The 24,518-nt window shown below is 35.4% G+C and overlaps 1 protein-coding gene and 1 long non-coding RNA gene across 17 annotated transcripts in view; one reads left to right on the forward strand and one right to left on the reverse strand.

Moving 5' to 3' along the window:
• ptprub (protein tyrosine phosphatase receptor type Ub) overlaps positions 1-24,518 on the reverse strand; it is a 454,717-nt gene that overhangs the window by 276,744 nt on the left and 153,455 nt on the right.
• On the forward strand, positions 1,781-12,107 carry LOC147840351 (uncharacterized). Its single transcript, XR_015511691.1, has 3 exons — positions 1,781-5,054; positions 5,163-8,775; positions 9,937-12,107. It is a non-coding gene; the product is annotated as an uncharacterized LOC147840351 (long non-coding RNA).

The raw sequence follows: 24,518 nt of genomic DNA on the forward strand, positions 1-24,518 counted from the left end.
AATCTATTTTCTTGTGATAACGGGATTTCGTTGAGACATATTTTCCTTACGCTTGCATACATATTTTTTTGCTTGTTAGTTTGATTAGTGCTAATTTCAAATGCAATAAATATGTTGTATAAAACTTGTAGTAACGGTGCTTATAATGGGTGGGTGCGACAAAATTTTGGCTGATGGCCTTAATTTTTTTAAGTTAAGAGCACTGGTGCTATCAAGCAAAAAGTTTAATTTCAAACCCTGAGACAGATTTTACAACATATGATAGAAAATGTATAAAGGATCTATATGATTAATATTGGCTTCTTGGCATTGCTCGGGGCCCCCTAATTCCCTAGGCCCTAAGCGGCTGCTTACCTCGCTTAATGGTTAAGTTTGCCCCTGTCTAGAGTTAAACTGTTGAGTTTTCAATTTTTTTATTAGTTTAGCCGATCTTCAGGTCTGACAGGAGCACTTTTAGTTTAGCTTAACATAACATTGTGATTTTTTTAAGAGAGGTGCTAATGGCCTAATCCGATTCAATGATTTATGCTAAGCTAAGCTAAAAGCGCACTGGCTAGACCTGAATATTGACTGAATGGCTTCAATAACGGTCAAAAATATTGTTAAAAATGCCGGCAGCTAGCTGTCTGCAACTCTCACAAGGTCACCCACTGAAGCTAAGCAGGATGACAAAAAAAAAGGATAGGGATCCCGACATCCTGTCCAAATTTGCCCACGGCCTCTGTCAATCATGGCCACCCATCCATCCCATATTATAATTGGCTTCATCACTCTGTCTCCTTTCCACCAATTAGCTGGTGTGCGGTCTGGCACAACATGGCTGCCATCACATCATCCAGGAGGATGCTGCACACTGGTGGTGATTGAGGAGATTCCCCTCAAAAATGTGTAAAAATGTGTCCAATAAGGTGCTATATAAATGTAAAGAATTATTGTTAATAAAAATGGTTCCTTTAACAGTAGTTTGTAATTCATGAGTGTTCTGTTTATTTACCCTTCCACCTTTCATTATAGGACCTTGATCGCTGCTCACAACTAGCAAAACCAAGGTCACTTTTAATATTTTTAGTAGTGTGAAACAAACTATTGTCTGGGTTGGTCATGTAAATAGCTGTACAAAAAACAGTAATAAGCTGCTGGTAGCCTATTTAATTTGCTATTTTACAGATTCATTTCAGTGCAGTATATATTATTTCTTATACAAAACATTGTTTCAAACTACAAAAAATGTACTGTGAAAATTTATAGTATATATTATTATTTATAAGTGATATAATACACATTTACAGTAAAAATATATATCATATTATTATATATTATTGTATATTATTAAACGTAAGTGCATACAATAGGTCTCAAACTCGATTTCTGGAGGTCCGCAGCTCTGCATAGTTTTGCTCCAACCCTAATCAAACACAACTGATACCACTAATCAAGGTGTTCAAAACTTTTTTTTGAACACCTTGATTATTTGAATCAGCTGTGTTTGATTTGGGTTGGAGCAAAACTATGCAGAGCTGCAGACCTTCAGGAATCGAGTTTGAGACCTATGGTGTATATATTAGAAAATATAGCATATTACTTCTTACATAAAACATTGCTTTAAACTACAAAAAATGGCAATACTGTGTTACTGTGTATTGTGTTGCATTTTAACACAGTTAACAGTTATCAAAGCATAGATCAGTTTCCCATAATGCAATTAAAAAGTATAAACAAATTAAAAACACCTCTGAATCACAAGCTACAAGCAACTGTTAATTAAAAGATTGTTTTTTTTCCTCAGTGTTCAGAATACATTAGTTTTACATGATTTCAAAGAAAGAAAGAAAGAAAGAAAGAAAGAAAGAAAGAAAGAAAGAAAGAAAGAAAGAAAGAAAGAAAGAAAGAAAGAAATGTAAGTAAAAAAAATATTTGGTTGTTTTTGACCCCAACGACTTTTTAAAATATGTTCTTTTGTGTTTCACAGAAAAACAAGGAGGTCAGTTTTGGAATGACATGAGAGTGAATAAATTGTTACACAATTAAAATTTCTGGGTAACATCATGGGCACCATAGAATATGTTAAATGTTGATAAACTCTGTCAGCAATCAAGTGTAATTCCGAGTCAATTGCAAGCACAGAGTTTTTGAAAACTTCCTCAGGCTGTTTTTCTAAAGTGGAGCGTTTTCCAGCTCTCTGCTTGTTGCTGCTGCCAGTTTGCAGAAATTGAGGCTAACTGGAGGTCAGCAGAAGAAGTGTGTGTTCGAAAAACAAATGAACTCATGTAAGAGAGTTCCCAGAGAGCTGAAAAAAAACTACAAGGCAAAACATTCAGAGTCCTTCATAAAAATCAGCCTATAATCTTGGGAAGTCGAGGAAAGCCTCTTTTTTGTCATTTTTATTACAAGCTGTTAATAATAGAGTGATTAAAATGTGTATATTCTTTGCCACCTTTACTTTCTTACTTTACTTACTCACCCTCATGCTGTTCAAAACCAATATAACTTTCTTCAGATGAACACAAAAGAAAATATCTTATATAAATGACCATACCGTCTGTAAGTCACTGGGGTCCAGTATTTCTTTGTACCCCATTGGCTTTTACGGTATGCTCATAAGCAATAGGCCTACTTCAAAATGATATTAGTTTATCCCCTAATGTTTTCACAGCGCTTCATCTTTTATCACAGCTTAAATTCTGTGGGAAACCTGCACCAGTGACTTACAAACTGTGCCTAATTATCTCTGATTTATGAGTAAGCACCTTAATTGCCGCTAGTCTCGATGTGCAAGTGTGTCAGCAAACATTTTATTTTAGATTTTTTTACATAATTTTTCTTAAAAGAAATAACAACCTCCTTCGTTCCAACATCTTCCGCACTAAAGCATTCGAGTGAGCGTGTACCAGCGGCCACATAAATAAAGAACAAACTCCAGGTGGCTGCAAGGACATGGGACACAACTCACTCAAGAGAGATCTGGGGGAACAAGGCCAAGTAATTAAGGTTAGTAGAAAACATGAACAAACATGAACACACTGCTTATATAAGCGAGGTGGACCCTGTTAAATCTATCCAGGTGTAGCTGTGCTGAAAGTCTCTCTCTTCCCGGCATAATATATTACTTATTGAGTGTAATTCAAATAGCCATTCGTCTCCGGAGAGACTTTCTGCTTGCATCAGGCCCACCACATTCATTATCATATCAGTTAAAGTGATTATATGCAAATGGCTCCGCCCAGCAGCCGCGTCTAGATATCAATTACAATGACAGCCAGTCTCGCGCGACGCGTGTTATTATGGTAATTCTTTCCCGAAATAGATTGCACCTGAGAAGAACAGAACAAACGAATAAGAGAAAAAGAGCACGGCAGGCTTTAAAAGATAAAGATTCGACTTGAACTTTTTTTCTACTGCAAAAGAAAGCCTAGTGTACCAGTATGAGCTAACCAGCATTTCCAGCTTGAAAGATTTGCTTCTTATCTCTAACACCTTTTTGTGAGACAAAAATAACTGAACTCCCATCAGCTGGAATTTTTCCATCGTGAAATGTTGTTGTTGTTGTTTCTTGTTGGAAAATTCAGTTTGAAAGCATTCTGGAACATGATAATTGTTTTTTTATGGCCTATACAAGAGATGCCCAAAGTAAGGCCAGCGGGCTAAAGTTGGCCCTTGGTATCCTTTGATTTGGCACACCGAATCAAGAGAGGGAGAAGGGATGGGAAAGTGGAATGGGAAGGTGGTTTGGGCGAATAACTTTGACAGAGAATGTGATTTCAAATTTAACATAATCATTTGTTTGCTCGTTATTATACTTTTTTTTTGTGTGTGTGTGTGTGTTTTAAAGGCAGGAGCAGCTCGACTAGTGCATTCAACATCGAACTTCATTGTGTTATAAATAGGATTGTTTGTTTTTCTAGTTTTCTACATTTTCTAGTTATTTTTAAAGCAAATAAATTAGTAAATTGCCCATAGCAAATTTGTATTATGTAATTTGGTTTGGTGTAGGGTTGTTACGATACTATTAATTCATGTTACGATGCTACACCAGATGAAGTGTCGTGATACCAAGTAGTATTGCGATACTGAAATTTATATCTCAAATCTATAATATAATATAATAATAGTCAGAAACAATATTTTAAAATGGTATAATAGTCCTCCTTAATTTTTAATTCCCTTGTTATTGAAAAAAGTATTATTTGCACTTCACCTAAAATGTACTTGTTCCTTTTGTTTATTTTGTACATAACTGACCAGCAAATAACACTTTAAAATAAAGAGACAAATTATACCAAATGAAATTATTTACAACAAAAAAAAGGTTTCCTGTTGCTATTTTGGGTTTTTCATCTATTTTCTTTTCCAGTCTTATCAGGTAAGAATCTAAGGTAATTCAAAATTTTCCTTTGTGAGCCGTTCTTTTTAAAAGATTTTTGCGGTTGTAGTAGCTACTAAACCATATTGACAGTAACAGAAATTAACTAATTCAGATGCGAACCGAAGTGTCAGAAAACGCGCAATAGGCTACCATAAAAGGTGAGAATTCTACACAGTTTTGCAACCTTAAAGGGTTCCAAAGACTATTTACATAATATTTTACACATTTTGTGTAGACATTTTTTTATGTGTTCTTAAACACTGCTGGTTAGACATTGTGTTCATATGCTCAACAGATATGACTGCAATTGGCTCTGAAGATCATAGCTTCACCATTCTTCACCATTGTTCACTAAGAACGATCGATCTGTCAATGAGCAGATATATAAGCGATCTGCTGACAAATCAGCTGACAGACCCAGCTTTTAAACACTCGAATGTCTGTGGTACTGTGTTCAAGCCAATAAGTGGTGTTTAAAAATGTGCTTAACATGCGCAAATGTTAGCTGGAAATGGGAATTTTTCACATTTTTGTATTAATTGGTACCAAAATCAATACTTTTGATAACCATGACCTTAATAATAATACAACAAAACAATGTTGTTTATGAGTTTCAATGTTACATCTACAAATTTGTGAAAAAAAACAAGACATGTTGCTTACTCGACTGATTTGTGCAGGCTTGGTGCTTGTTTGCTTTTGAAATAATAAAGTTGAGCATTCAACTTACTTCTTCAAGGAACAATGACGTCAAATGCAACAAAGTAAGGGCACTATCAAGTAAGTATACTATTGGCAGAGAAAATGCAAGCCTGATCAGGTTACTGTACTATACTGTATCATAACGCTCAAAAGAAATGAGGCAGTAAATTGGTTAGTTCAAGATGACCATTATATGAAGATGGTCATAATCTAGTTCAGGGTTGTCCAAACTCTGTCCTGCAAAGTTTAGCTCCAACTTACTTCAACACACCTCCTTGGAAGTTTCTAGTACACCTAGAAAGAGCTTGATTAGCTGGTTTAGGTGTGTTAGATTTTGGTTGTCACTAAAATAGGCAGAACATTGGCCCTCCAGGACCGAGTTTGGACATCCCTGATCTAGTTCATGTTGATCAACAGTTAGTCTATAATGGCACTAACTGTTTTAATCTGATCATAAGCCTAATGTTCACACTATGAGTGACTCACACCGGCAAAGCAACATGTGACTGTTCATTTCAATGAAGAGCAAGCGACTTCCGGTGACCTCCATCTAAGCGAGTGACAGTGATTGTTGGCGACAAAGTGGGCGTGTCGAGTGACACGACAAAGTTGAGAATACTTCAACTATATGCAAATGAAGAACGACTTTCTTGACCGACCGCCAATAGGAGCCCCAGTAGAGATAAGAGGCCTGTTGTTTTCTCCGTGTTGTATACCTACACAGATGCAGCAGGTCGCCATCCAGATCGACAGTCAGCTACAAAGTCACTGCTAGTGTGAATGAGGCATAAGTTGTCATATTATAACAGCTTAAGGTCAACAAGTTAATGGCCTGCTATAAACCTGCTACTACTGTATGCTCCTAAACAAAGTTTTTACTTGAAATTGTGCTATGGAGTTTAGATGAACCAAAAAAAAAAGCTTCTTGAGTTTAGAAATAAGATATTACTTATAACTCAACCACTGGACTGACTTTTACCTTGAGAACTAATTACTGCTTCTCCACAGGCACTTACTGTACAGTTACCACAGGGAGAATATGCAGCAGACTCAAGGATACACTACTTCACTTTCTAATATTTCTATGGTAGAGTAATCTGTCATGCTGATGAGACGCTAAATGTCAGATGTGTGTGGACATGTCCACAGAATAAGATATAGGACAATGTGTTCACACACTTTATTTGCTGCCTTCAAGCCTAATGCTGCAGCCAATGAGACACTGAATTACTGATCCCTTTGACGATATTAGCAGCATCTACACCACACTCCGACCACGAATGGTTCCAGCACCCCTGAGGCACTTTCCTCAACCCCTGATTAAAAAACAACCTCCGAGCAGTAAAACACCATCATTTCCAGCCAAAAATGAAGCCAAGTCAGCAGATCTCATAATGTATGCTCTACTCAACACCTGCAGCAAAAACAAACCCCAATCGTTCATGGAGGTCTGGCATCCATTGGATCCCTCTAAATCCAAATAAATAATCTAAGACCATGGCTTGGTCAGGGTATATATATAGATCACATAATACATGGCAGCAATCTAGCTTTAGTGTACAGAGAAAACAACACTATGTAAAACAAACAATTGACCTAACTAACACATTGTAGTTGTCTTTACTTAGGCTCAATCCCAATTCAATTTTTTCACCGAAGACATATATCATGTTATCATAATGATATAATGTGGAAATAAGGTCTTAACTGTACTGTGCATTTACACAGTAGCCACATTCATCTATGTAAACACACAAAAAAAAAAACAACATTAACATTATAGCAGACACTGTAAAAAGCTCATTCCAGCCACTAGACTTTTCTGACAAGGTATTTGCGTCATTGAGTGTCAGAATGTTGTGGGACTGCTATACAGGAGTTATTATTATGGATTATAGATAGCGAAATTTTGTGATTTTTAATATTGCGTTTTTTTTTTAAAGCACAAACGCTATTATGAATATATTAAAACGTATGCTTGTTTGTTGCAAAAATTTGTAACAATGACAAAAAGATACTAATTTGTGGATTTTCTCACTTCCAGGTGCAGCTATGCTGCCATTGTGGCTGGTGTATTCTGGGAAATTTCTTACTTCTTGGTTTGAGTGTGGTCCTGAAAATTCTCAGTTCGAAGGGGTATCTACCTCTTCCCCTTAGCTCTATGCCTTCAAGCTAAAGAGAATTGGGAGAATTAGGTAAGGGGAAGGGCTAAGGGGTAGAATTGGGATTGGGCGTTAATGTGTGATTTTAACTGTATATACTATGCATTTATTAGACAGTAAACCCTAGTCAAGACCAAATGATGTTTATACTGTAAGTGAAGTTTCACAAATTAATTTTGAGAGGAGCAAGTGATATGATCGACTACAGCTGATCCTTATTGCTAATCATTAGCTAGCCTATCTGATCATTCTAAAACTATTATAAATATCCTGCTTAAACTTTAAACCTGCTTTATAGTCGAGCATTATCTAAGTGTGAACTCTTGAAGCACCATTTTGTCAAGGTAGTTTCTAGTTCCCAGGATGGTTTGCTTTGGAATAAAGGAGTAAATGCGGAAATTAGGAGGGATGTTAGATTTTTTCCCCAAGATTGCATTCAGATAAAAAGTATTTATAAAAAACATAAAGCAACACTTGTACACTAGTATCGCAGAGATTTTTAAGTGCAAATCATATGAATACTTTACTATTTATGAAACACGGCAGATAAATTATGTCCAAATTTCATTTAGACTATCAACAGTATATTCATACTGTGTGGAACTGCGATTAAACTCAGTACAGTACATGACTTAGAAACGTAAAATAAATTAGCTGTTAAAGGTTCAAGACACCCTAGAGTATTTTTAACACCTTGAAGTAAAATTAACAGATTTGTGTGTGTTGACCATCAGTTAAGACAACATTAGCACCTGTCAGCTTTAATTGAGGGGAAAACTGGCTAATTTTGAACTTTTGTCAGCTAATTTCATCTTCCAGGTTTAAAATAATTATTGGGGCGGGATCAAAATCTGTGACGTAGCACGCCTCCGCTAGTGGAGTGATGACACGTTGGTTTTTCATTTTCATTCATAGCGGAGTTTTCTTATCCTATAAGAAGACCCTGCTTCTTAATTATTCATGAGAGCACATGCTTTCCAAAGGCACGGCAGACCTGCTAATCTGTGAGAGCCAGTGACTGGATGAGACTGCTTCTGGGCATAGCATGAGTCGTATGTGTTTGTTTTCATGATCCATGGGGTTTGTTGCATGTCGTTTTTTACTGTGATTCTATCAGCGCAAATACAGCAAAGCTGTAGGTTTGCAGCAAGTATTTTTGTCGAGAGAGCTGTACTAGAATTGGAGAATGGCAGACTTTGTCTTTTCGCAGTTGAGTTTTTTCCCATTCAGACATATCCGTGCTGCTGTTTAAAAACCTCTATATTACCGGCATGGCTAAAAGTTGGAATAGACTGGGCAAGAGACCTGCTGCACTGTTATCCACTGTGTCTGCATTCAGGCCCAAGGATTGAGGAGGAGAGAGGTCCTCCTCATTCATAGTGTTTATATAAACATGATTATTTTTATGATGATAAAACAAATTCTGGTTATTTGTATATGAAATTACGAACAACAAATGTAGCAGAACAATAAATTATTAAGTTTGCATTTTAATTTTATAAACTATAAAATCATGTGTCTCCGCACGGTTTGTCTCTCATTTTGTGAGTCAACCATAGACTGTAAAATATATGGACGTAGTATCCGTGACGTCACCCATAGGTTTCTGAAGAGCGCAAAAGAAGCCACAAGTAGGCGCGGCCAACCGTCGCCATTTTGGTCACACGTCATCACACCCACGGCGGGATACCAAACAAGGGCAAAGAGGCGGAGAGTGAGCGTTGCTACAGACACCTGCTAGCATTTAGCTTGGACCTGGTTCAGACACACTTTACTTTGGGAGAAACGCTTAATACTTTATCACTTGTGACTCGTTTGTATTCTGACCACTTGTGCTTGGTTGTACACTATATCAATAAAGTGTTTAGACTTTTAAAAACACTGCTGTAATACATTGAGCCACTAAACATTGTTCTTATGACGTTTTTCAACAGGAGGAAAACGCAAATTACTTCCAAACACTTCAGATATAGTCTGTGTTAGTTACTGTAAGACTATTGATAAAATCCAGCATAACACTGTATGACAACGCTTCAGATGACTGATCTAGAGCCTACAACTAATCAATCTGACAGATTCTGGAGTGCATTACAGCTCTAAATATAAATATAAACGATAAATGATCTTAAATAAAACAAATACATGTATAGAGATGGTATATAAGTATATAACTTTACTCACATGGGAAACAGAGGCCACGTGAATGGTTTGTGAGCACAATTAAGTGCCCTCAGCATGCCATGCCATCTAATAATTGTAGGAAACAAGTCCAAAAGGCAGTTGACTGTGTAAAGCCACATAAAACAACACAGAAATACGATAAATATGCCGAGTTCAGTCGCTAATCTGCAGAGGTGACGTGACGGCGACCAGCGAGACCTAACTGTCACTCAAGTGGCCACTCCCTTAATTATGCAAACTTAATATAACTTAATATAAAGGAAACGGATGAGTTATAAAAAAATTCACCCCCCTCACAGTTGTCATGAAGGGTAATATTACCTGTATTAACCAAAATCTTTTTTTGTACCAGGCTGTAAACACCTTTTTTTCTGCTGTAAAGTTGGCCATTCTAACAGTGGGCTCAATTGAAATTTGCTCTGTTTTGGAGCCAGGAGCGGCCTGGACTAGCGGAATTTCGGATGAATTGCAGTTTTAGTTACTTCCGTATTGGCTTCCTGAGGGAGAGCGGGAGGTTGCCGCTTGGAGTCAACTGACAATAGTTGTTCGCTCCCTTCTTTTTCACTTGCTCTCCCAGCCACGCCTACTCTCTCTGCCAGTAGCGCTCCATGCCCATCTCAGAGCATTTTTTTTTAAATTCTGAGGTAGACTTGAACCGAAAGAGGGGGGTTTCATGGCTCTTTAAAACTAAAAACTGCTTTTTCACTTATATTTATTTTAAGGCACTTGACATACATGTATTTTTAACTAATTCGATTGTACAGTATGTGAATATTTGACATAAAATAAGAAAAAGCATGACAATGAACGAGATAATCAGTTTAACATTTTTAAACACTAAACTTTTTATATTCCATTCACGCTGCATGTCATGTCACAGGCTAATTCGTGTCACGCAGCTAGACAGAGTTTAAATTAGCCCTGAACGACGTGGGCAGCCCTTTATGTGACTAGCTTTTCACAGCGCTAGTCTAATGCCACATCTGAAATGGCTTTAAGTGCAGCTCTGAATTACCGTGAAAGATAACATGTCAGTGACATAGAAAGAGAGAGCGGGCGAAGGGTAAAAAGAGAGCAAACACAAGCACCATCAGGGGGTTCTCCCAGAGCCCCATGCTGCTTAGCATAACAGCTAAGCAAGCATGACAACATAAACACAACCAGCCGCTTTGCCTGCGGGTAAAGCTTTGCACTGGAGCAGAACCCTTAGACACATTATGCCGTTGTTCCATCTTCCTTTCAACACAATTCATCTTTATGTCCTTCGCACAGGCTATTTATTCATTGAGCCATCAAAAGATAAGCTGCTAGCGAGTCGCTATTACTTGACATGGTCAAGGTGACCACGGCTACAATCTATCTGAAGGTTACGCTCGTAACTTCACTCTCAATTATCCTGTTAAACAGACCTCTTTACTCCACTCTGAAAGGTCTTGCTGGCTAGCCGCAAAACAACGTTAATTACAGGGAGGCTGTCACTAGAGGGGGGCTAACATTAGCATAGTACATGCCAGGCTATGCAGCCGCCTCGCTTAATGTCAAGTCCCTGTGGGTGTTTTCTGCTGTAACTTCAAACAAAGAAAAATTAATCCCACCTAAAGACTATTTTCAGGCTCCAAATTGGCTGTCTGTTGCAGTAGATTAGGACAGATTAGCAAAAAAAGACCGCTTGCACCAATGTTGTTATTATTTACTGAAACTTGCAAATTAATAATGCTATTAAAGGGATAGTGAACATTTACTCACTATTTACTCTGCCTCAAGTGGTTCCAAACCTTCATGAGTTTCTTTATTCTGTTAAAAACTGAAGAAGGAAGCAGAAAAAAACCTGTAACCATTGACTTCTTATAGTAAGGAAAATAAATACTATAGAAGTCAATTGTCACAGGTTCCCAGCCTAACTTCAAAATGTCTTTCTTTTGTGTTTGACAGAAGAAAGAGAGCCAAGCAGGTTTTGGAAAAAGTAAATTGTAATTAAATAATAAAAGAATTTTCAGTTTTGGGTAAACTATCTGCTTAAAATGAAATCTGTTACATCTGTAATGTAAATTAAATTAAGTTGAAATATTTAAAGAAAAACTTATTACACATTAAACACTGAGTTTAGACCACATTTAAATAGAAATACTTGAAATCATTAAAAGTACTGAATAGTCAGTTAAAGTGTAACAAAATGAAAGCTAAATAGAATATATATATATCCTACCCAATTCACCCATAGCGCAAGTTTTTTGGCTTGTGGAGGAAACCGGAACACCCGGAGGAAACCCATGCGAACTTGGGGAGAACATGCCAACTCCATACAGAAATGCCAACTGACCCCGCCAAGGCTTAAACCAGTGAAACCTTCTTGCTGTGAAGCGACAGTGCTACCCACTGAAAGTCAATTTAATACATTAATAAATAGTATTATACGATACTACACCTTCACATACAATACAATCAATTAATACCAACATTTCAGTTGTGAATGTTTAGCAGTTTATAAGACTGTGAGAAATCTCATTTTCTAAAGCTGTGACCTTATTTGCCTTACGAACAATGGGCGCCCTCATTCATAGCAAGTAAACACTGTTAAGCATCATTAACTATGTTTATTCACAAAACGCCAGCTATGAATTCATATTTCAGCATGTAGAGGCAGATTACACAGCTTGCTGGCTTCTTTTTTATTCCTTTTTCTTTTTTGCAGTATAGTCGTCTAATTAGACAAATTACAGATAATTTGTTATATTGTGATTATCTAAATTACATTTTAATGGTTGCTTGAGGAGAAAGAGGCCCTCAGACGAAACGCTTTAATATATAAATCCTTCCATGCTATTGTGTTTCCACACTTTTCAAGTTCTTTCTGTGGAACCCAATCAAAACACAATCAGAGTATATTAAATCCTTCTCCCTTCTTTGCATGAAAAGTACAAGAAAATCTACTAATTTTGCCATATAAACACTACATTTTAGTTTAATCAAATTAAATTAAATTAAATTAAATTAAATTTAATTTAATTTAAACTTTTTTTCTTGTGTTTGCAATTAAATGTTTTACCATCGTTACTCCAGCCTTTAGTATATAGCATGATCATTCAGAAATCATTCTAATATGATGTTTTGGTTTTTAAGATTTATTATTTGGAAAACCTGCAAACCTATAAACGGTGATATATACACAGTAGCTTTAGGATTGTGTTGCTCTTTAAAATAAGAAAACAAAAAGCAGTCCCTCAAGCTTACTTCTGAGTCAGTTTTGCGGTCTACACAAATCTGTCCTGCAGCTATAAACAGATCCACTCAGCTCTCCAGTCACATCCGCTATTTCTATGATAACTGATCCGTGCCCTGTGGTTTTGTCTTACATTTGGAGTAAATATTTTTCTCATTTACAACACCAGGTAAGACATGAGAGACAGTGGGAAAGTTGCTGGTACTTTAATTCATGCAATAATACCTTGACTATCAACAACCTTCAAAACCAAACAACTGAAGTCTGTAAAGAATAACTATAGCTGAAAGATGACCTATAGAAATATTGCTCTCCAAACCTGTATGAATTTGTTTCTTCAGCAGAACACAAAAGAGGGTAATTTTGAGAGATGTGGACAACCTGTGGGACCATTGCAAAACCACTAGAGACATTTCTTGGGATGAGTATCATGTTTAGATTTGATCAATACCGATACCGATGTTGTTTCAAAATATTGGTTGTAATCAAAATGTTATTTGTACTTTTCTCTATAATTTGTTGCAAAAGACAAACATATGAAGAAATATACTAGAAATGCAAAGTTATTTTATTATTGTTGATAATTTACAGCAGTTTATGAACCTGTACACAAACAGACGAAGGTGCATAAAGTATGGAAACACACAAAATACGGCGCATCGCTTGAGTTAGAAGAAATGTTTTGTTAGTGAATGTTTACATGTTAAGTCAATGCAAAGTCGTGAACAGACATCCTGTGCACAAAAGAGGTGGCACGAGTAATGCGATTCATGCTAATGAAGTGGCGCAAATTGAGCATTTTGCGTGTTTGATGTGATTAAACTGCAAATTGCACAGTTGCGCAAGTTAGAAAATCTGAACTTAAGCAGTCATTCGCGCCACATTAAGCAATCCGGAGCTTTTTCTTGTATGGGCGTGATTATACCATAGCTCCTGCAGTTGGTGTCTCGAGGGGAAATTCTCCTGCCGACACCGGACAACAGCTCATCAAACTAAGCTTGGCTCAGTTGGAAGCACCGCTGAAAGCTGCCATCATCCAGATACAGTTTCTGGAGGAGTTGATGAACTCACAGAGCTGAGTGCACCTCTGAAATGATCTAGTGCATTCAGACACGGCGCCGAACAAATCTACACTGTTTTTCAGCATTCCTAAAGCACATAAAGCACAGCTACTCTCTCAATAAAATCCATGTTAGCCATTTAACAACGAAACTAGAGACACCGGGCAAACAGAAGATGATGCGAATACTCATGTATTGTAAAGTGAATTTGATGCATGAATGAAGCGAGTAAACTTAAAATGTTCTATTTACACGCGCATGCTGCATCTGGTGTGAACACAGCATTACACCTTATCCCATCCCTAAATTTACCCATACCATAAAACCCATCCTTTACTCTACCCACATACCACCTCAAAAGCACCAGAAGTGTTCTGCAACATATTATGGACAAAGTAAAGAACATTGTATTTATGTTTTAATGGAAGTACATAGTAGTAAGTCAACCTAATATAAAGTGGGACCAATGTTTTATTATATTACTAATGTTGCCACCGTTGTACACTATTAAATACGTTGAATTTTCAGACATACTGCCCTGCAAAAACTCATTTGAGTTACCCTAAAAAATGTATAGCATATTTTAAAGCTCATGTTAAATTAATTACAATGCAAACATAATGTATATACTTTACTACAGTATGTAAAAAGTAATATAAACTTCATATTAAAATATAATATATTTAATAATTTAAAATATATTAACATTATTTATTTCCCTAGTTTTTTTTTCCCAACCTTCCCAAGGTCTTAAAACTAATGGAAATATAAAGTAACAATACTTTTCACTTTGAATTGCACTGTAAATGTGTCCAATCGGAAATGTGGAGCTCAAAGCTGCTCACTTTTGCATGAGGTAAATCTAAAACTTTATGAATCCCCCCAGGGGCTCTTTAAATCCCTAATGTCAACTCATCTGACATAAGCTCCTCTTAAACAAATAGCAACTCGACAGAGAGTTTTATTGCCTTTCATTGGATGTGAAAACGCCTTTAGTTTATCCCCTTGTTAGACGATGATTGTAAAACAGGAACTCCTGCAAATAAATACTCGTCCAAACCTAGCATTGTAGTTTATGCCATCTTCCTCCAATAACAACTGGATTTAGTCGAGCCTGTTAAGAGTTACACAACAATTCATTTTTCCTTTTCACTTTCCATCACAGTGGCACATCTGTAAATTTACACCTGCATCTTTTTCACTCGGTTCCACCAAATCTTTTTCAGGACAAGCGTGATGGGTTTATATTCTGCTAATATTTATACAAATAATCTGTTTTCCTTACCATGAGGCAAATCAGCAGCTAGAAATATAATCATCGCACCTTTCATCCATCAGCATCCAATTCATCAGCTGTGCTTTGAATAGACATCTCCATTAGACGTCTATTCACCCGAAACACTTCAAGACATTCGTCAAGAGATTGACAAATAAAAGCAATAATAATCTGAGCAGTTTGTCCCAACTCTTCTTTAGAGACTTGATCAATTTAGACATCTGATCAGCGAACAATGTTTGTAGCGAACAATGTTTTTCGCATCAAAAGAGCCACTGAGGTTTGTTGTTTTTGTATTTTAAGCATGTATGTTTGAGCTTTTGATTATATATAGTGATTTATTGTATATACACTGATCATTCAATGGTATATGTGAATAAATGACTAAATTAAATCGGTTCATCACACACAGCTACTGTGTCTTCTCTGTATACCTTGATTTAACCACTCAAATCTATTGGATTTATTTTTGGATTTTTTATTTTAACACGTTTTTTGAACTGTTGTGACGTGCAAGGGTTTATCTATGAGTCCAATGACAGAATTAACAGCATAGGTGAAGGTTAAATGTGTGCAAGCCTTTTCTTGTACATCTGAAAATAAATATTTTACTTGTTAGAATTTCTTTAAAATTGTTTCCAGCTCCGAATTTAATCTGAATCCAATTTCAAGTAATCATTAATTTTCAAACGTGTTTCTAAAAAGTAACTGATCACATTCATAAATGAGGAATGAATTTAGATATGACTATATTTTAAACATCTCGTCCCTTTATTTAATGTCGCTTAGAGTCAGTATAATTTCAAGACAGTAAAAGCTTCACAAACACCCTTGTCTGGTCATGAATTGATGTAAAGACCATTTTACCTGGAGAGAAGCATCTGGCAAGGATCTTATCAAAGCCGAATACCAGATCAACAAATACAAGTGAAACTGTGAAATATTACAGTAAAATTGAGACCACTTTATCAATCACACAGAAACATTTCAATTGATAGCAAAAATAAATTTAGAGCCACAAGATACACCATATTGAAAACTTGGACATTCTGTGTGGAATGTGTGTGATCTACTCAGGTGGAGAAGGTAAAGTAAAGGGCTGAGAGGGGAGCTCAGGATGCATGAATGAGAGAGCTAAACAACTGATTTGCTAATCTTCTTTTCAGATTAAAAGTTTTTTTTTTTTTATTGCATGACAATTCTCCAGGTCTTGCCTCATGAATTTCCATAACATATCTTGGGGTCTGATATTATGGAGAGATATAGCATTAAGGAATTTCAATAAGGACTGGAATCTATTAGATTTTATCAAAACTACCTTCATGTACAGCCTTTTTTTCAAATATTTCAAATATTTTTCAAATATAATGATGTTTAACAGAGCAAGGATTTTTTTTTTAAGTATTTCCTATAATATATTTTTTTTCTTCTGGAGAAAGTCTTTTGTTTTATTTTGGCTATTTAAAGGTCTATATAAATCAATATGATTAGCCCCCATAAGCATTTTTTTCCACCTGTTCTAAATTACCCTAATTACCCTAACCTATTTAACGTAACTAAACTAGTGAAGCCTTGAAATGTCAGTTTAAGCTGAATACTAGTATCTTGAACAGGCCAATAGCCAGCAAAGAGAAAGAGGTGGCACTTTATTCTCAAAAAAATTGAACTTTTTGCAGTTTTTTTACTTATTTTCTATTTAATTACAATATTTAAATACTTCATATTAGTGACATTTTAAGCACTTTTTTTTGCTGGATTAGCTTGTCAGTTAGTCACACTTTTTGATGTATCAAAAACATTTTTAAAAAGATTAAGAACAAAGAAATATGAAGAGGCTACTTATTTTTAGGCTACTTTATGGCAATCTTGTAGCATTGCATGATAGAAATCTGTGAAAGTTTTTCTTTTAAAACTGTAGCCTATTGTCATTTATTAGGCAAATAAAAAACTGGCCAGCACATTTAATTTTCCTCAGTGTCAGAAACTGACCATTTGTATAATAATAAAATGAACATAATAATAATAATGCAGAGCTTCATGATTTTTCTAGCTTGTCTTGTCAAAAAAATACATTTGAAAATTCATGGATAACAACAATAGCCTAATAAATAATAATATGGGCCGCGTTAGGTGCTTCACAAATTTTTATTGGTCATTTTTTTCTTTAAAGAATATGGTCCAAGAGTTAGAATAAAAGTTATTAATACAATGTTTTCTCTATAACAACAATAAAGTTGACTTAACTTGCATCTTCTTTTCCATTTTTGATGGCTTATTTTGATAACTTGTGATGGCATAACAGTCAAAACAGGACAAATGAGCCCATGTATGGAACAAATACTAGATCTGAATATTTGAACCACATGAAGCCCCCTGGGAGAGGCTAATAAATCTGATTCAACTGTATGTGTGTTCCAAAGATGAAAGAATGTCTTTTTTTCCCTCATTTTTTGGTTTTAAAAAATAATGTGGATGAGTACAGTAAATAAATGATGACAGAATTTTTATTTTGGGGTGAACTAGTTGTTAGTTTTGGCCAGTTTCTATAAGGTAGAATTGTGTGTATCCTTAATGAGGGGGGAAATCCATCCCATAATGCATTGGAACTAAATCTAATCCATATGAATATACTGAAAAATTGTGATTAAAAAACTATTTGATGACATTGGCCAGTATTCCAGTGAAGCTCTATTGAATCTACCAGCCATCTAATACAGCAATATAAGCCTCTGTATCAATTTTTACAATCATAATCATCAAGCTTTGATCTCCTGCACACTTTGATGATGGAATTTCAATCAAATGGATGATGAGGTTTTTTTTGTTTGGGATCTTTTGTCAAGAGCAGATTCCATTACGTACTGCTAAACGTATAACTTGAGACTCTGGGCTGAGACTTCTAAAAAAGAGAGAGGTACTCTTTAGATCAGATGAAAGTTCAAAGAGAAGCGCAGGATCATTGTATTAGTCTAGGAGTTTCTAAAAAATTGAACACAAGAGAAGCATTATTAATAAATTCTTTGCAGTGACTTGAGGGCTACGGGCAAGTTTGATTTCAGATGAGATGGTGCCTGCATATATACACCTGCAGACCTGCCGAATACCTCCATGAAGCTTTCTTTCTTCTCCAAAACTAAAGAGTTGTGATGTAATTCAATGGCTTAAATTCAATATATTCCATGATTATATTTTTAAAAAATACTAATTATGTAGCATTTTTCATTCACTACAAATAAATGGATTCTTGATCAGTAGAGTCTTGTAAAAATTAATATTGTTCAAAAGTAAAGACATGTATGATTTTAAACGTGTCGTTTATAGTTTTTTTTTTTCTTTTGAGCTTTATTTAGCTTCACGTTTCTGAAGCACAGAAATCATAATATCAGAATTATTTGTCATGTAATAAAAGAGTAAAGTCTTCTAAAAAATCTTCTTTGGCATTTTAGACACTAAGTCAAACAAACAAAATGATTTCTAAGATGAATATATTTATTTAGCAGTTGCTAAAAAATATAACTTGTAATATAAAATGTAAAATATAACATGCTTATGTAAGGAATACAATTAAGTATTGCTTACATAATAAGTTTGTTATATTTTACTGATTTTAAAAAAACAGAAATCAACAAATATAAATATACAAATATAAAGTATGAAATAAGTTTATAATAAAAAAAGTTAAAATGATCATGAAAGATTTCCAATGCAAAATGAAAATCAACAGGCTTGCAAAAAAAAAAAAAATTATGTTTGTTACCTCTGAAAATTGATATGTATTTGTCATCTTGAAGATGAATAAATAAGAATTTCATTAATGTACAGTTTTTTTTTTGTTTTGTTTTTTTTTAAATAGAACAATATTTGGTCAGGAAACAACTATTTGAAAATCTGCAGTCTGAGGGTTTGAAAAAAATCTAAATACTGACTAAATTAAAATCACTATTAAATTTGTCCAATTCAATTTTCAGCAATACATATTACTCAACAAAAATACATTTTGAGTTATGAAAATAAACTTACAAAATGTCTCCATCGATCATGATCTTCTGTTATGATCACAAGTGATCTAATCCTTAAAGATCGCTCGAAAACAGTTAGTCACACTAACTACACATCCATCACATAAATGAACTACGCATCCCATCAAGCACCTCACACACACAGCAGTTTCACATCATGCTGGATTACTCAAACACAGCTAAAAACTCATCATAGACTGATTACCTGCACTATACATTCACTACTTTCACACAGACATTGCTGAGTCTTGTTTGTTGAAACTTTAAGAACAGTTAGTCTTGTCTAGTCTTTCCATGCCTGTTTACCCTTGCATTGATTTTGTTTATGCTGTTGACTGACTGTACCGATCTCTTCGCCTGTGCCCTCAACTACTCTTTTGGATTGCCCTTAAAGTTACTATGTGGTACTACTTAGGCTGTCTAGTTGTGTTTTATTGAATAAAGACACTGCATTTTTGGATACTCAACTCTGTTTTGTTACATCATCACTTAATCTGATGATTTATTGGTATATAATAAAATGAGATAACTTTGACATATGCAATGCATTTTGGGCTATTCCCAAATTTTTGGGGAATTGTTTAAGGACAATTTTTTTGTTTAATCCACTTAAATGTGTAAAAACATTTAAATTAATCAATCAATTAATCAATTTGTGTTTGGACAACTTGAAGGAATTCTGTGGAACACAACATTATTTACAGTATAAGACTGGTTTTAGGATCCAGGATCACATTTATGAACACTCATAATAAAATACTTTATACCTAAACAAACCTATTTGCAAAAACAGCCCTACTGTAGAGTATCAGCCAAAAAAGAACATAACCATCACCAGCTTGTTCCATAAAGCTCAATCCACCATTTCCACCCAGTGATTTCTCCAAACCAGACCTGCCCATAAACCAGTCCAAACATAAACACGCCTCATAATTCACAATAATTGCGTTGCACTACAAACTCCATTCCATCCATATGGGTGGAGAGGCAGTTTGAAGGGTCCCAGAGCAGAAGTCAGAGAGATTGAGAGACGGCGGATGGAGCGAGGCAGGCAGCTCGGGGGCTTCGGGAAACTTTATTAGATCATTGAGGGAAGCCAGCCAGGTCTGATAATGACCCTACAACTCCACCAGATGTGTCTCTCCAGCAACTTCCGCTGTCAGGGGCCCCTGTGGTCTCTCATATCAGTGATGAATAAGGCCTGGGCATCAGAGTGTGGATAATGCGCAGATGGGACATGGGCCTGCTGTTTGAGAAAGGTGAAGGGCGGCTGGTAATAAAGACCTACAGGTCTCTGATCAGTGCCGTGCGCCTCGGTGCCTCTCTGACTAAGGAACGACGTAATAAGATACAACGTTCCCAGAGAATTGCCTGGCTTTAGTGCTAATATCTGTGGGAAGCTCCTTTCCAGTGAGGAGATTACTGGAGATCTCTGTCGAACCCCGAATGGCCCTGACTTGAGGAGGGAAAGGACCAATTAGGTTATCAGAGGAGATTTCTTTACCTCACATCATGATGGAGACGTCATCTTTTCAAATAAACAATCTACTGGATTAAACTAGGCTTGATATGTCTTGGCCTTCTACTAGGCTTATGAAATCAATGTTTCTTATTGTGATTAACACTAGAACTACCAAGGTGGTAATTTTGACCATTTTTAATTTCTGCATTTGTTGAAATTATACACACTAGGCTTGGGCGGTATCCAAATGTTGATACCGTCAAACCTCCTCCCTATTTTACCTCGGTATACTGTATTACCGTGCATTAAGAAAATAAAATGATGTAATAATAAATAAAAAAAATGATGTAAGATTCAGACAGCGTCACCAAAATGTTGGCTTGTGCCTAAACCATTCAGAAATTGAATACCATATATGCGAACTTAGGTTCAGGTCACCTGTTTGTTGCACAATTTGCAAATTGTCTTGTTCGTATTAGAGATCAGTGCGCTGTCTGTATAAACACACACACACACATAGGCACACAGCACCACACTCTCTCTTATTCACACACATACACAAACACACATACACACACACACACACAGCGCAGATGCTCGCTCTCTCACTCGGGAGTGATTTTGTTAGACCGCCCACTCCCGTTCAAATTACACCAGAGTTACCGACCGCTCCCGCGCTTTATTCGGAAATTTATTCTCACACCGCAAGAAATCTAGTCGGTCCCGTGACTCCACAGTAAAGCAGCAGGAATGCAGACCTCTGTCTCCCTTCTCACTCGGTCGAAACCCGAAATACTGCCAAACTGCAGAGGTTGTGTTCTTTTTCGAGACCAGGTCTTAGTGCGTGACTCTCTATCTTACCTCACCTCTCTCTCTCTCTTCCACCTTGTCCCGTGATGACAATCAGTTATACGCATTTTTAGGCATTACATAAATAATATTTATTACTTTTCTCCTATATAAGTGCATTGTTTTTTATGACGGTATAACGGTATTGAAACTGATACCTTTGCTATTTTTAGATCCCGTTGTATACCATATTACCGCCCAAGCCTAAAACACACATGTCTATGATTCCCTGACTTTTACTAAATAAGTATATATTACAATGTAATTTTATTATTTTATTAAAATCACAAAACACAAAAGAGTTAAGACTATTTTTACCAAGAACTACCATAGCGGTCCAAATGACCAAAAACATTTCAGTTGTTTGCTACTTTTCCCTGTGACTTTAAATATGTGTGTTTCTGTTGCTTTACAACTTCCTGCTATCAAAAACATAACTGTTGAAAACATCATAACTTTACTTCAGAAATGTCTTTCATAACAGCATGTTTAGTGCCATGAAAAAGCCATTTCCTCTGCTTGAGAAACTGAAATTGAAAGTGAGTCGCAGACATTCGCAGGTAGTCTAATGCAGTAGTTTCCAAAGAGGGGGTCAGGACAAAATGTAGGGGTCGCTTGGTGATTTAAAAAAATAAAAATAAACCATTTATATGACCATTATTTATCCATAAGCAGAAGATAAAAATAGTATTTACTAGTTACATTTTATTTTTTTAAATCCAAATAAAAAGCCATTAGCCTTTCATTTTCTTTTTCCTTTGGATGGTGACCCCTGGTGTGCTTACATTATATTAACAATAATAACTTTAATATTAAATATTAATAGTGTCAGATTGATTTTACAGCACCATGGTAAACTTTGACATCTTTATTGCACTCTTGTATATTAAAAAAATATTATATTTTTTAAATATTAAAAAATCATACACGACTGAAGATAGAGGATGATCTTCAAGTGGTGGTTGCCAAAAATAAACAAATAGTCTTGTGCAGTAAACATTTTGCCCACCAGTCTTATTAGATCAGGTTAATATTAAACAAATGAATAAACAAAAAATATTAATATGCATGTTAGGATGTTGCACTTTTATTTGTGTTGTCAGTATGCTTGTGTTTATAGGCCTATTGGTGTGTGTACCATTGTGTGCAATGCCTGTATGTTTATATGAGTGGGGGTTGCGAGTCACTGCAATTGTTATTTTGGGGGTCACAGGCTCAGATGTTTGGGAACCCCTGGTCTAAAGTAGCTGAACTATACATTTTTAGGTTTACATAATAGGTAAATAATAGGTCAATACAGAAAGAATAAAAAATACTTAGTATGTTGCTGTATATACACGTCTAAAGTAAACCATTGTTTTAAACCAATTAAATTTCATTTCTAAGATTTTAAAGATTTCATTAAATAAGTTTAACGTGTATTCAGATTACTACTACAATTTTAATGCATTATAGGAAATTAAGAAAGAAATTAACATCATATAAGATTGCTCAAAGTTTTCTTTTCTCTCATCCAGTTTAGTTATATTAAAAGTCAATCAATCTAAATTATTTTCAATCAGTATTTCAGCATGTAGTAGACCAGAATAACATGAAATCTTAATAACAACAAAATCTTATCTTACTGTTTGAACAATTAAGCAAAGCAATTAAGTCACACATTTTTGCAACGTTTAGTTTCACAGTATTTTGAAGTTCCCACAAAATATCAACATTGTGCATGTTCATTATCACGATATATTGAATTATTGAATATTGGCATATGTCTAAAATGTACTGTAGCATGCAGGTCTCAGATCAGATCACAAGGTTAAGCATTTAGCTTGGATAAATGGATCCGTTTGCAGTGTGAGTTACTTCAGACTAACGATATGATAAGAAATAATATCCTTGAAAAATGAATGAGTGTCTTGAGAATGACCTCAGGAATATGTGCGTACACACTCTTTTTTGCATAATGCTCTGCATGGTTGAAATAATGCTGTAAGAATAAAATTGAAAACCCAGATTTTAATTAAACACATACTGGTACAGTATGAAATAAAATGTATGACAATTACCATTAAGTCTATGAAAGATTTTTTTTTTCAGAACATCATTTGAAAAATAATAGTAGAATGTATGAATCAAAGTGCACTGAATAGCATATGAAACATGAGGAACAAGTCATAAATTATGACAGGTGTGAACAGAGACAAAAATATATAATTGATATTATTATTATTATTATTATTATTATTATTACTACTACTACTACTACTACTACTTAATCAACAATGCATTTAGCAAACAATTTTATCTAAAGTAGGGGTGTCCAAACTCGGTCCTGAAGGGCCAGTGTCCTGCAGAGTTTAGTTCAAACCTCAATTAGACACACCTAGGCTAACTATTCAAGCTCTTTTTAGATATACTTAAAACCTTCAGCCAGCTGTGTTGAGGGAAGTTAGAGCTAAATTAAGCTGGACACCAGCCCTCCAGGACCGAGTTTGGGGACCCCTAATCTAAAGCAACTGAAAAACATTGAAAATAAAAACAATGACTTTATAATTAATTGAAGAATTTAGCAATCAATTTATTAATTCATGCTTTAGTCTGCACAAATGTAAAGTATATAAATTACGTTGATATCAGTTTATCATCCGGTCCTTTTGAAGTCTCTTTTATTATACCCAAATTTACCTTTTTACCATTTTTCAAATGCGGGTTGCCGGCTGCACTTAATGAAACTCATGCAGGGCGAGGTTTCACTGCCCTTTAAATTGTTAAAATGACTACAATAAAATAAAAAATAAAAACTTAAGAATAAAATATGTGTTCTTTGGACGAGCAAGCATTGTGATCATATTACAGTATATAGTCACTCCGGCATTATGGAATGAGTGGCATATAATGGTTTAATCGCAGGTTAGTGTGTGATCAATTACAATAAATAAGGATTTATTTAATTATGATGACTAGATTTGTTTCTGTTTCTTTACTGATTTAGTTTTTTTTTTCTCTCTGTGTCACTCACACCTTTCACAAAATAATATGTAAATGTAAAAAATGTGTTCATTTTGTAATTTTGTTCCCTGCGGGCATCTAAATCCCCATCCGCACTCCCTCCTAAACCTCTTCCTTAGATAGTAAATCTGAATTTGTCTCCTGACAGAGAGATACGAGTTATCACTGCAAAACTTGCCCATTTTATCCACACAGAGAGCAGAGTTACACCCGTCCCCTT

The sequence above is a fragment of the Danio rerio genome, chromosome 16, assembly GCF_052040795.2.
Source record: "Danio rerio strain M-AB ecotype USA chromosome 16, GRCz13ab, whole genome shotgun sequence".
In the NCBI taxonomy this organism is placed as follows: Eukaryota; Metazoa; Chordata; class Actinopteri; order Cypriniformes; family Danionidae; genus Danio; species Danio rerio.